Raw genomic sequence first — 13,705 nt, 5'->3', positions numbered from 1 at the left:
TAATGTATAGGAAGGATGCCCATATGATCTAAACACCAAAAATGGTTTGGTTAAAATCTCGATGTTTCATGCATTTTAAAGATATTTGTCATCCCAAATTCAAATTCGATTTCTTAGAATTTTTTAGTTCCTTCTTCTATGGGAATTTCATGTGACCGGACGATTAACAGTTTATATTTCCGGAACCATACAACGGATCCGTACGAAATTTTGTAGCAGGAAAACATGCCTTTAATTTGAGGCATTTGTGATAATCGGCCAAACCATCACCGAGAAACTGATAATAGCAAAAATAACCCGAGAATAGTGAAAAACTGTATTTGAGCGCAATGAAAACTTGAATGCTCTATTTATCATACAACTGCGCGCATCAATTGACAACCATTCTACCAGATGCGAGCCCAAGAGCACGCTGACGACAAAACTTCGTTGACGGTGGTATACGCATTCTTGAAAGAAGCTTATACAACAGGTAAAAGAAGCGAAAGAGATAGCATCCTGGGTGCCGACCACATGTTGTGAGAATGGGAATTTATTTCGGCCGACTGCATGCCCCCACCATCATTTCAAGAACGAATGAGAAGCGCGATTGACAGATCTGTATGCGTACTGCGCAGTGCTACCAAAAGTACAGATGTTTCTATAAAGCTGCAGATTCTTTGAATTGTATAGGTACAGATTAAAATGATGTCTAAGGAAACTACAGCATGGTACATATTTTTGGAGATAAAATGGTAAAGCAATAGTTTTATTTGACATTTCTAATACCTAGTAATATTAAGAATGTTTATATAGGATATATAAATTTACGGAAACTGTTTTTCTTTGGTGTGTAATACAAATATATTTTGTAATTTGACTACTCCAAACAAATGATTTGCTGGCGAATGAACTTATTATTGAAACCTTAACAATAGAACAAATGATTTTTGCACTAAGAACTCAGTGTTTTTTATTTATTATTGACGGAAAAATAAAGCGAGATTGGAAAGGTTGATGTATAAAACACCCAAATTAACCAAATATTATTCAACTAGCAAAACGTTTGCATTAACTTATTGCTGTAAATTTCGGTACAAATTTTCTGAAAAAGTAGTGCGATTTTTTTATTCCCGGTAAATAATATAAAATGTGGCATCACTGGTACCAGCTTATTTTAGTTTCTCTTTGCTGCTCAGCAGCGAGAGGGGAATGGGTGTCGCAGCTCTCCAACGTGCAATGTTGCATCCGAAGTTTTGTATCACAACAGAGCAAAACTTTCTCTTTTGCTCACCGAAAAAAATCGCGGCAGCCATGTTTAACTCAACAATTTGGTCATCGATGACCAATTGTTGAGCAATGTTGAATTTCGAAACACGCCTATTGAGAAAGAGAAAGAGAGAGAGAGAGAACAAGAGAGAGAAAAAAGAGAGAGAAAAAGAGAGAGATTGGAGAGGACCACTAAGCGCATAACTTCTACGAAATCGCCTTTAAGAAAATCAGTGTTACACAGCTCCGAGATGTAGCAATCCTTGACTGTTACTAAGGGTAACGCTCAAAACTAAAAGATTCTCGAGCTTCGACGCGGTCACGTGAGCGGGAGAGTGCCTGTACACGTTTTTTCGTACATTCAACGATACAAAACGTTTTAAGCGATACTAATTTAAAGGGATTTCATCAAAATGTGTACAATTGGAATGCAAGGTAATTGATTGAAACATAATTTCTTTATATACTTAGTATTCTTGTTTATTGAAAAGTACACTCGTTATACAATTTAGGTTCCCTTGACATATCAAGTATAAGAGCCTGGCCGCGGAACAAGAAGACTCCATTATCAGATGAAGCTGTGCAGCTTATGGTTTTTGACGATGACACAAGCAGTGATGACGATGACGATGGCGATGACACTGGCAGCGATGAGATGTTTAAATAAACTGTAATAAATGTATATAACTTAAATGTGGTTTTAGTTTTCTATAAGAAATATAAAAAAGTCATAAAATATTTCATTCTGGTGACTTATAATAAAACTTTGGGTGCTCATAACTCAAGTACACAGAATTTTCTTAAAGGCGATTTTTGCGCGATTTCGTAGAAGTTATGCACTTAGCGGTCCTCTCCAATCTCTCTCTTTTTCTCTCTCTCTCTCTTTTCTCTCTCTCTTGTTCGCTCTTTCTCTCTCTCTCTTTCTCTTTCTCAATTTCTTTCCTGCACACGCATGCGTAAAAAGAGAATCCAGCGAGGAACAGAATTCCACTTAATGAAAAATGCATACTAAGTAGCGGAAAGCACTTCTTAAACCGTCCATAACAGCACCGGAGACAACAGTAGACAAATGAAATAAATTGGATTTTGTAGTTCATTTGTTGTACTAATGTTTATAACTATATCTGGTTGCCCGTTTTTGCCCGTTCACAAGTTATTGCTATTGTAAATAGCACTATTTTTTTAAAAAATTGCTAAATAACTTCGAAGAGAGAAGAGCTAGAACAAAACATTCTTCTAAAGAGTTGCGGGTGGTATTGACGCAAATAACTTTGTAGAACATTCTAAATTCATTGGTACGATACCAAAAAAGTCATATTAAAAAAAATGATTTTAAGGGGTCATCCACAAACAAGGCACTATAACTTCACAAGTATTGAATATACAGTTTCAGACTCTTAAGCAAAGTTGTTCGCAAAAAGTAGCTCTACAACATTGCAGAACATATTAGCTCATTATCTATACATTTTAAAAAAATAAGTAAAATATCTCACTTTTAGGGAGATTAATCACTCAATGTACTAAACCAGAAGAAAGGTCTTGAAATACTGATAAAACTTTCAGAAGACATTATTGATCTAAACTTGACCGTTTTTGTGTAAATAATTAATCGCGTGTTTTTGGCGTCGCCAGAGTGTGTAATTGAACGCGGTTGCTTAGCTGTGCAACGATCACGGAGCTTCATTTCGATTCTTTTTAGTATATTTATTTTCGTTTATCTACTTCAACAACACATTAAATTATTATACTGTTAACTCATGCGAAATATCTGACGCGCTTGCATTGATGACGAGCAATTATGTTTCGAACGGAACCTTGAATTGTTTAGAGCCCGATCGATTACTGGCGCCATCTTGAACACTTTTGATTGCGTTCTTTATGTTATCTTCACTTCGTTTTGGTGTTTTGCGTGCGAAATTACGCACAATTGTCCTGTTTAAATAATTCATATTTACATTAAACTAAGGTTTTTTTGTACACGGGGGATACGCACCGAGTAAAAAAATGTGCAAAAAAACTGTGTTAATTGCGAAATCCGTGTAAAAAAACCGCAATCATTCAGGAAACCGTGCAAAAAAACCGCGTTACATTCAATGCAAAAGACTTAGACGATTTTAGGAAAAGGGGTAAATTCGGAGTTTTATCAAAAATGTCCTTTTGAAGACATAGACGATTTTGGAAGAAGTTTTTTTTGCACGGATTTTATTTTTGGTTTCTGCTTTTATTTTAATTTCTTAGAAGAGTTTTGGAAAAGGGGAAAAGTCGGATCTTAAGAATTTCTTTTAGTCTGCATTTGAACAATATGGTTGTTTTCGGAACAGTATTAACGAGTAGACGCCAAATATGGATGTCGAAGACCATTTTAAAAATCAAATTTTCTAAAACCTAATCATTTTTGGAACGGGAATAATGAGTGGACTTCAGATATCGATGTTTGAGGCCATTTTGAAAACCAAGATGGCGACTTCCGGCTCGGTGAAATTCTCAAAAACCCATCAATACGGGTATTTTTAGAACGAGCTTGACGAGAAAACCCAGATGGCAACTTTTGGTTCAGTTGAATTCTCAAAAACCCATCACCATGAAATTTTTTGCAACGGGTTTGACGAGTAGACGCCAAAGATGTCTGAGGCCATTTAGAATGCCAAGATGGCGACTTCCAGTCTAGCGGAATTTTCTGAAGCCATTTTGAAATACAAAATGGCAACTATAGGCTTAGCGATACTCTGTATAACTCAGACAACGTGGGGGTGTTTTGGAACTTGATTGACAAATATGCAGTTGCCAGAGGTCTAACGACTTTTGCATTTATAAGATAAGAAAAATGTGCTCATGAATGGATTTACTCGAATATGAGTTGAATCGTATGCTAGACCTCGTCGAGCGTATTTTCGAGGCACACATTCGAATAAAAAAACTGACAAAATCCGGGGGAATAATAAGATCAGGTATTCGTTGTATTGTTAAGATGGATGAGATGTCCACTAAACTAGAAGTTACCATCCTAGATTAAAACATGACTTCCGGTATTGACATTCATTATTTATTAATCAACGCCATTCCAAAACTTCTCACATTGTTTTGGTAATTGAAAATTATACTAAACCGAATTGGCCATCTTGGTTTTCGAAATGGCCCCAGACATCGATATTTGACATGTACTCGTCAATCCCGTTCCAAAAATACCCATATTGATGGCGCATTAGCGAATTCCACTGAACCGAAAGTCGTCATCTTGGTTTTCAAAATGGTCTCTTACATTGATCTCTATCATGCGCTCATTAGGCTCGCTCTAAAAATATACATACTGATTGGGTTATAGAGAATTCCGTTAGACCGGAAGCCGCCATCTTGGTATTTCAAATGGTCTCAGACATTTTGAAATGGCCTTAAACATCGATATCTGATGTCCACTCATCAATCCAATTTCAATGACCAAAACTTTTGTGTGTTATAATGTATCATTTCAATAACATTCTGTAATTTTTTGCATGCAAATATATCCACAAGCGACTCGGTGATGTAGTTTTTTTGTAGAACGTCTCTGAAAAAAACACGATTCCAAAAACCACTTGACCGATTCATTTCAAATTTTACATACACATTCTATGTGAAAAATATCTAACCCCTACTTTGAGTTTTTCAGATAATTTTTCGATTAGGGGTTTTTTACTCATAAAATGCCGGAATTTTTCGTGAAAGATAGCAATTTTTGTTTCAAATGAGTAAAAAGCACAATTGAATAATTATCTCACAAACTCAACGTAGGAGTTAAGTATTTTTACATAGAATGTGTATACAAAATTTGAAATAAATTAATTTAGTAGTTTTTGAATGGCAGGTAACACCACAAATCGTGTTTTTTTCGTTCTACAAAAAGTTTCATACCCGAGTCGCTTGTGGATATTTTTGCATAAAAAAATTACAGAATGTTATTGAAATGATACCTTATATCACACAAAAGTTTTAGCCTATTAGTTTTACCCAAAGTTCAAAAAAAAATTCGCAAGATGTGATTTTTTTCCTTACTGAAACCTTCACCTCCTCCCTTAAGAACCGGAAGTTGCCATCAAGGTTTTCAAAATGGCCTTAAACATCGATATCTGACGTCCACTTATCAATCCCGTTCCAAAAATACCCATATTGGTGGCGTTTTAAAGAATTCCACTGAACCGGAAGTGGCCATCTCGATTCTCCAAAGATGTCGAGTAGTGGAATGTTTCGGTATAATCCGATGCTTCAAATGTTGCAGTTACGGACACAAGAGTAACGAATGTGATAATTCTGAAGTATGTTCCAAATGTGGCGGGACTCACAGAACGTCAGAATGTAGTTCCGAGTCCGTTCGGTATTCGAATTGTGCCCAGTTGAACCAAAGCCGCAAACTAAATGTAGATACCAAACACTTTGCTTATAGTAGTACATGCCCAGTTTACAAGAAGTTGGTGGCGAAGAAGCGACAGCAAATTGACTATGGGCAATAGCAATTAATGCCAGAAATGCGAAATTACACAGCTATGTGCATTAACTGTGGAGGACTTACAGCTAATTTTGATGAACTCAAACATACTATACAGTCTGTAAAACCAAAGTTAGTTGGTTACTGAAACCCATATAACAGAGTCGTATGGTGACAATAGTTTTATCATTGAAGATTACGATCACACTAGCTGTTATTCTGATTCCAGACACACAGGTGGAGTTATGATCTATACCCAAAGAAGCTTGAAATTCCGCGTATTGGATAGTAGGCAAATTGATAAAAACTGGTTCTTGTCTATTAAAGTATATCGTGGAATGAAACCTGGCCGCTATGGAGTTGTCTACCATTCCCCTAGTGAAAGCAATGCATCGTTCTTGAGAATTTTGGAGGACACTTGGCTGGATAGTTTTCTTGATATGGCAAAACTCAACGTGTTAGCGGGTAACTTCAACATCGACTGGGCAAAAGAACCAAACTCAAGTCATCTCCGGCAGCTTGCAGAATCGTTTGGATTGAAGCAACATGTACACGACTTCACCCGTATTACCCGTACTAGTCGTACCACAACCGATCTTGTTTTCTCAAATTGTGATATTGATGTTGAACCAGTGAGTGAATTAAAGATTGCAGATCATGAAACGTTGTGCTTGACATTCAAGGGTGAATGTGAGAAGAATGAAGAAACACTGGTGAAGATAAAGTGCTGGAAAAATTACTCGCGTGAGGCGTTAATTCGGTTGTTGAGGGAAAACATAAACCACGAAGCTAGTCTTGGCGATCTACATGAGAAGGCTGATTGTTTGATCGAGATCTTGAAAAAATCGGTGGACACATTGGTGCTAGTGAAGTTTATCAAATCGAAGAAATCGTGCAAATGGTACAGTGTGGAACTACTGGAGATGAAACGACGACGGGATAAGGCATATAGAGCATATCGACAGCAGAACTCGAACTATGCGCGGACTGTGTACAAAGTGTACCGCAATGAATTCGTGTACCTTGCGTCAAAGTAAAAAAGAATATGTACAGCGCAGTATTGATGAGCATAAAAGCAACAGCAAAGAATTGTGGAGGATTTTGAAATGACTGATCAAACCTGAGGGAAATCGTCCCAAGTCCATAATGTTCGACGGCATCGAGGTGCAGGAGGAATCGATAGTAGCACAAAAGTTTAATGACTACTTCGTTAGCAGTGTTGAAGAAATCAGTAGTTCAATCGATGATGCAGAGGAGCCCCGATTGATTAGTGGAATGTTTACGAACCAACGTTTTGAGCAATTTGAACCCATAACATTGCAAAAGCTAAGGTCAGTTATTTGGTCATTAGAAGCAAAAATCGATTCGGATGGCATTAGTTCCAGAGTGTTGAGAGCAGTGCAGTAAAATTTCATTTCATTCAATCGAAACTGAATGAACGCAGTCAATCAGTCGTCTGCAGTAGCATTCACATTCATTTAACGCATCAGTTGTTGTTAATCTGAAGCTGTGTTCATGGCACTTCACTCACCGCTGCTTTCAAATGAGTCGCAATTCATATTCAACCTCCTTCGTTTGATCCTCTCAAATGAATAGATCAGCTTTCAATTTCCCGAGTGAACACCAGTCAAATGAGATCCGGGTAAACCTAAGACAAAAAGAGACAACTGGCTTCGTATTTTTGGTTATCATGCCTTTCTTGTGCCAGATGACAGATGAGTGTATGCAGATAGCGAGGTTGGCAGTGCAGCCAATTTCTTTGTCATATTTAGATATGTTGCTATAATACACATAATAATGACCGTTTTATTGACACACATTTCGCATTTATCTGGTACTAATCAATCCAACATTTTTATCACATACTACATGTTTCTAGCAAATTTGGCCAGCATAACAGCCTATTCATCAGAATCAAATTTGCAACAAAAATATTATAGAGATGAACGTGCTACCAAATAACATTTTTCATTGCAACCAGTAGATTCATTAATTTCGTCTGAACTCTGCGAATTTAAGAAAATTTGAAAAAGAAATATGATAGCCGCAGTATGCTATCATAATTGTACGAAGCTGTCAAATTCATTGCTAAAATCAAATATGTAATTCAGCTATTTATTTGCACCTCTACCAATAGTTCCCTGTGTACAATTCCGATGACATGGTGAAGAGGTAAAACATTTCCACACTGGTTATATAGGAACACATTACGAGCACAGTCTATAGTCTACGAGAATCTTTTCTTTTTCAGAAAGAATTCGAAAAGGTTCTGCTCGATATGAATGCTATAAATAGGTCATATCGAAGGTGGGTTTATTGATTTGAGCTAACCAAAAGGCGCCATATTGGATTGATTGATTGCAAAATGTCCTCAATCATCAGTTTCCGTCATCTAGTGACCATCATTGCAAAAGCGATATAGATATATATTGATCATGGTTTTTACTGTGGTGGTTACCCGAAACCGCCATCTTTGTTTTCAAAATGGCCTAAATTCATAAATTACGGTATTTTATGATTATTTTAAATGATACCCATATTGATAGTTGTTTTCACAGTTTCTTGGTCACTATAGGCCGCAATCTTGGATTTCAAAATGGCCTAACCTCCTTTCAAATGGTATCCATGTTGCCCTCATCTCTGATTTAAAAATGACTTTAACCATCGAGCTTGAGCTTGAGCTTGACCTTGTACGACCACCCGTAGCTGCTACTCCGTTATCGATCTAGACTAGCTGAAGTTGCACAGGGAATCAGTAGTAGTGCTTGGGATTAGGGAAACATCTTTCAATGTGCAACTCCTGGTAATCCTAAAGTGTTTATTGAACAAAACCGGCGCCGGCCTGGCCCGAACGTAAATCACAGAAGGAACGTTAGTCCGATACTTGCTTTTGCTAGGCCGTTACTTCCCTTCCGAAGGAAGATTTTACACCTCAGAAAAATCTCAGCGACCTCGGCTGGGAGTGCACCCAGACTAACTGGGATGGGTGGCTGTCACGCTTACCACTCAACCAACTACGCCTTCATTTAAAATGACTAACCATCGATTTCCGTTATCTATCATCTTGGACCTTTAACGAGTTCGCCCGTTTACACCTAAGACAAGATAAAGCAACTAGTAATACGATTTCTGTATATTTCTGTATTTTGGTAGTACGTCCATCTATATTTCAAAGTTTGTGGCAAATTTGATTCTGATGAATAGGCTGTTATGCTGACCAAATTTGCTAGAAACACGTAGTATATGATAAAAATCTTGGATTGATTAGTTCCAGATATATTTTGGCGAAATGTGAGTTAATAAAACAGTCATTATTATGTGTATTATAGCAACATATCTAAATATGACAAAGAAATTGGCTGCACTGCCAACCTCGCTAGTTGCATACAGTCATCTGTCAACAATTATTCACCAGGGCACAAGAAAGGAAAGAAAACTCTCCAAGAAGAAGAGAAAGAAAGGTTCGGAACATTTGTCATTTTTGAGTGCATTTGTTTTATGTTTGTTAAGCAGAAAAGCCCACTACGTCATTTGTTTTATTCTTTTCTTTTTCATATTCTCCTGATTTATCAGCTTCATCGAAAAAAAATACAACCTTACTCATGCAGAGAAAAAATGCTCGAGAGATTCGTTCGACTGCGTTGGAAATATCCTACTAGACGTGATTAACGAGTCGTTAACGACAGGAGTTTTTCCCACCTCGTGGAAGGAGTCCATAGTAGTTCCAATTGAAAAAACTCAAGGAACAAATAACTCAGAAGAATTCAGGCCAATTAACATGCTCCCTCTTTACGAAAAATCGTTGGAATTAATTGCAAAAGAACAACTGCTAAATTTTGTTTCAATACACAAGCTTCTAACACCAGAACAGTCGGGTTATAGAAAAAACCATTCTTGTGAAACGGCTTTAAATCTGGTTTTGGACAAATGGAAGAAAAGCCTAGAGAAAAGACTTTGCGTGTTTGCTATTTTCCTAGATTTGAAGCGAGCGCTTGAAACGATTTCACGGAAGAGATTAGTGAGCACTCTGACAAAATATGGAATCACGGGCTCAGCTCTTCAATGGTTCTCGTCCTATTTGGATCCTCGAAGTCAAAGAACCAAGTACAATTCTGTGTTGTCAGACGCAAAGAAAACCACGGTGGGTGTTCCACAAGGAAGCGTACTGGGTCATCTGTTATTTATTTTATACATTAACGACTTGAAGAGAATTCTAAAATACTGTGATATAAACTTGTTTGCTGATGATACTGTGATATTTATTGCCTTCGACAAAGCTATTGCTGCTACTGAAAAACTGAATAGTGATCTAGAAAGTTTGAATTATTGGCTAAAATTTAAAAAACTGAAACTGAACGTGACGAAAACAAAATACATATTGATTGGAAAAAAGCCAATGAACTGTGATTGTGTTAAGCTTTGCGCAGTGGCGATATCGTAACCAATGAGGTACAACCGAGGTGCGATTATTGCTAGTTGAAAACTAATACCTTATGTTAAGCTGGATAATAATGTGTTAGAACGTGTCAGTGAAATTAAATACCTGGGATTATATATGAAAATCTAAATTTCAAAAAACACATCGACTACACTATCAAAAAGATCGCGAAAAAATACGGAGTGCTGTGTCGGTTAAGCAAAGAGTTATCGCAGTGGAATTTGATACATCTGTACAAAACATTAATATCGCCACATTTTGATTTTTGTCCTTCTATAATATTCCTTGCTAATGAACAACAGATGAACCGTCTTCAGAAGTTGCAAAACAAAGTGATGAGACTGATTCTACGATGCAGCAAAAGAGTATCAATTCGAACCATGTTAGATGCACTGCAGTGGCTTTCGGTGAGGCAACGTGTTACATTTCTCACTCTACTCCTAATTCATAAAGTGGTAAGAGGGCTAGCGCCAGAATATCTGCATTCACGAATTGTACGGGGTAGAGACCTTCACCAGTATGACACCCGATCTGCAAACGACATAAGGCCAGCTTCTTATCTGTTAGCATCCACGCAAAATTCTTTGTTCTATAAAGGGTCAAAGCTTTACAATACACTTCCAAGGGATATTAAGGACGAGACTAATGTGAATGTGTTTAAAAGAAAATGTTTGTTATTTGTTAAAAATGGAATAAGAGTATAATTATGTATTTTTTTGTGAAATATCTACTAGATAAATAAATGTCAATCAATCAATCAAAAATCAATTAATTCTGACATGGACATGGAAAACTTGATCAGAAATCGTGTAAATCTTTTGCCTTAAAGAGGACTTAGAATATTTTTTCTAAAACTGTGTTAATTGCGAAATCCGTGCAAAAAAAAACTTGATGAGAAATCGTCTAAGTATTTTGCCTTTAAAATGAATTTTTGCGAAAAAGCATGCTAATTGCAAAAAAACTTTGATCAAAAATCGTATTTTGCCTTCAAAAGAACTTGGAACATTTTGTGAATTTCGTGCAAAAAAATTGTTGGGAAATCGACTAAGTATTTTACCTTTAAAAGGACTTAGATTTTTGTTGCGAAAAACCGGGTAAATTGCGTAAGCCGTGCAAAAAAACCGTGCCAATTGCGAAAACTGTATAAAAAATGCCGTGTGAAACACCTGCAAAATAATCGTGTAAAAAAACCTTAGTGTATAGTACTGACCTATAGTGGGAACCCGGAGCTATTAGGACCTACCTAAGCAAATCGTCCTTTTAAGTGAAGAGTTTATTTATAGATCAATGGTTCTAATTGGTAATTTTCAAAACCTCAGCTACAGTTTGGTTCCTTAAAAGTGCAGCTCTACGTTTTTCAATCCTCTTACAATGTCCCAAACTAATCTGTCACCATCGGGCACTCCTTGACATTTCAAGTATCTTTGCTGAAGACATCACCCCTCTAAATTGCCGCCATTTGGAGATACTGCAAATAAAAAGATGTATGCTCACTAGCGCCGCCTAGCGGCTGGTATCCAATTCAATCATTACATTATCAAATAACTTTTTTCGTCCTCAGAAACATGACAGAAAGCATCATTTTTCTAAATTAATAAACTTTCGTGGCAAAACATCACCTATGATGTACTGGAAGTTGTGTTCTCCCTAGCACCGCCTAGTGGTTGAATACTGAAATGATCTATTCGCCTTCGAGCAGCACTCGACCCGCTGATGAATATTGCCGAAGACACCACTCTTCTAAATTATCACGATCTCGAGATATAGAATTTGGAGAATAATACATACTCACTATCGCCGCCTGGCGGACCTATTTCTATTTGATTTGTCCATAATCGCGTAGCCTTTGACCTCTTCTAGAACATTGCCGAAAACTCCATCTTTGCGATTTATTTACTCTCTTTTTAAGCACAGTTCTCAACTGATTGGATATCCATTTACTCTAAATGGTAAGTCTAAGTAAGCACAACAACTTTACCAAAAAAGTATGGCGCTAAATGTTAACGCAGAAGAAATATTCAGCCACAGCCCCAATTAGTCAAAATACCATAAGCTATGGGATTCCTATTACGCGGGTACCGCGCAGTAGGAATCCGCGTAGTAGGAGACCCGACTGTGGTTTGTTCACAAATGATTTTTCGTTCCATTAATCCATTCAACGCTCCCTAATGTCATATGGCGCTATCACTGTAGAGCCGTAGCGTGCGGTTGGCAAGGTTGGCCCCCGCCAAGGGGCGCTAAAATATTGATCTGCTTTATAAAATAAGTGAGGTTAAGTCATAAAATAAGTCAGGATGGGATTATCACTCCCAGGTATACACAAAAATATTTTTTGAAAGTCGAACTGAAAAAGAAAGCTAAAGCAGAAGACTGCGCCGGTGGTTGAGTGGTAAGCGTGACCGCCACTCATTCCAGTTGTCCTGGGTTCCAGCCGAGGTCGTTGATATTTTTCTGAGGTGAAAAAATCTGTGGTCGCGTCTTCCTTCGGAGAGGAAGTAAAGCCGTTGGTCCCCGGTCCATGAGTTGATGGATCGATATCTAGTCCAGAAAAGTGAAGTCACCTCTCTGGCGTCGGTAAAGAAGAAGTAAAATCCAACTTCTATACTTACTAACAAAATATTCTCTTCCCGTGATACTTATGGAGTGTGCAATAGTATATACGGCCTCCAGCAAAATCTAGTATCGGACTAACCATTCCTTCCCTTTCCTTCCGCGATCTACGTTTTGGCCTGGCCGGCGCCGGTATTGATCAATAACACTTTAGGATTACCAGGAGTTGCACATTGAAAAATGTTTCGCTACTCCCATGCATAATTGTCTACTTATTCCCTGTAAAACTTCAGCTAGTCCAGATCGATAACGGAGTAGCCGGCCAGGGGTGGTCGTACAAGCTCAAGCTCAAGCTGAACGCAGACACGAAAAGGTGCATAACCGAGTTTCTACCAAAGGCGTCAGAATGTTAGTTCAAACTTCAAATTTCAACAAAAATAGCGAAAATTATTGCAAACTTTTTCCGCTCGTTTTCTCAGTTTCATAGGAACAAGGGGAACGGAAACGTGGTCATGGGCAGGCCGCCTTCATAAAGCAGTAGCAAAGATCGTAGAGTAAGCTAGATAAATTATCATCGAGAAGATAAACCCATGCCGTTACATGAAAAATGAAGTCTCCTCGATGCCTGAAAGAGCTCCGCAATATCACAAAGTTGTCGGTTCCCAACCTAGATCTAACCAATCTTGCACTAATTTGAATCTCTGGTTGAAAAGTCACATGAGATTTTTGGTGCTTCTGGAAGCGTTGGAAATACTTTATTTCTTCTGAATTCTGTAAGACCAGGTGCTGTTTGCTTCGGTTTTGTGGCAGAATTTATTCTTGCTGGTATATTTAATGATCTTTCAAGAGAGAAAAAAAATAGTCTTACAAAGACCCATTTGCTTGTAATTAGTGCAATACTGCATGCATGACGCGTGGCACAAACAACCGACCATGCAGACGATCCTTGTCGAAGAAGACGCAAAGCAGTCTCGCAAAGGGTCACCCGACACTAGTTTGATGGGACACCC

The 13,705-nt window shown here is 37.7% G+C and overlaps 1 pseudogene; it reads left to right on the top strand.

Annotated features, from left to right (window-relative positions):
• The first annotated feature begins 10,122 nt into the window (after positions 1-10,122).
• LOC131694424 (U4 spliceosomal RNA) lies at positions 10,123-10,278 on the top strand (annotated as a pseudogene).
• The last annotated feature ends 3,427 nt before the right edge of the window (positions 10,279-13,705 follow it).

The sequence above is a fragment of the Topomyia yanbarensis genome, chromosome 3 (assembly GCF_030247195.1).
Source record: "Topomyia yanbarensis strain Yona2022 chromosome 3, ASM3024719v1, whole genome shotgun sequence".
Lineage (NCBI taxonomy): Eukaryota > Metazoa > Arthropoda > Insecta > Diptera > Culicidae > Topomyia > Topomyia yanbarensis.
Note: the sequence above shows the minus strand (reverse complement) of the source record. Positions and strands in the feature narration are given on the sequence as shown.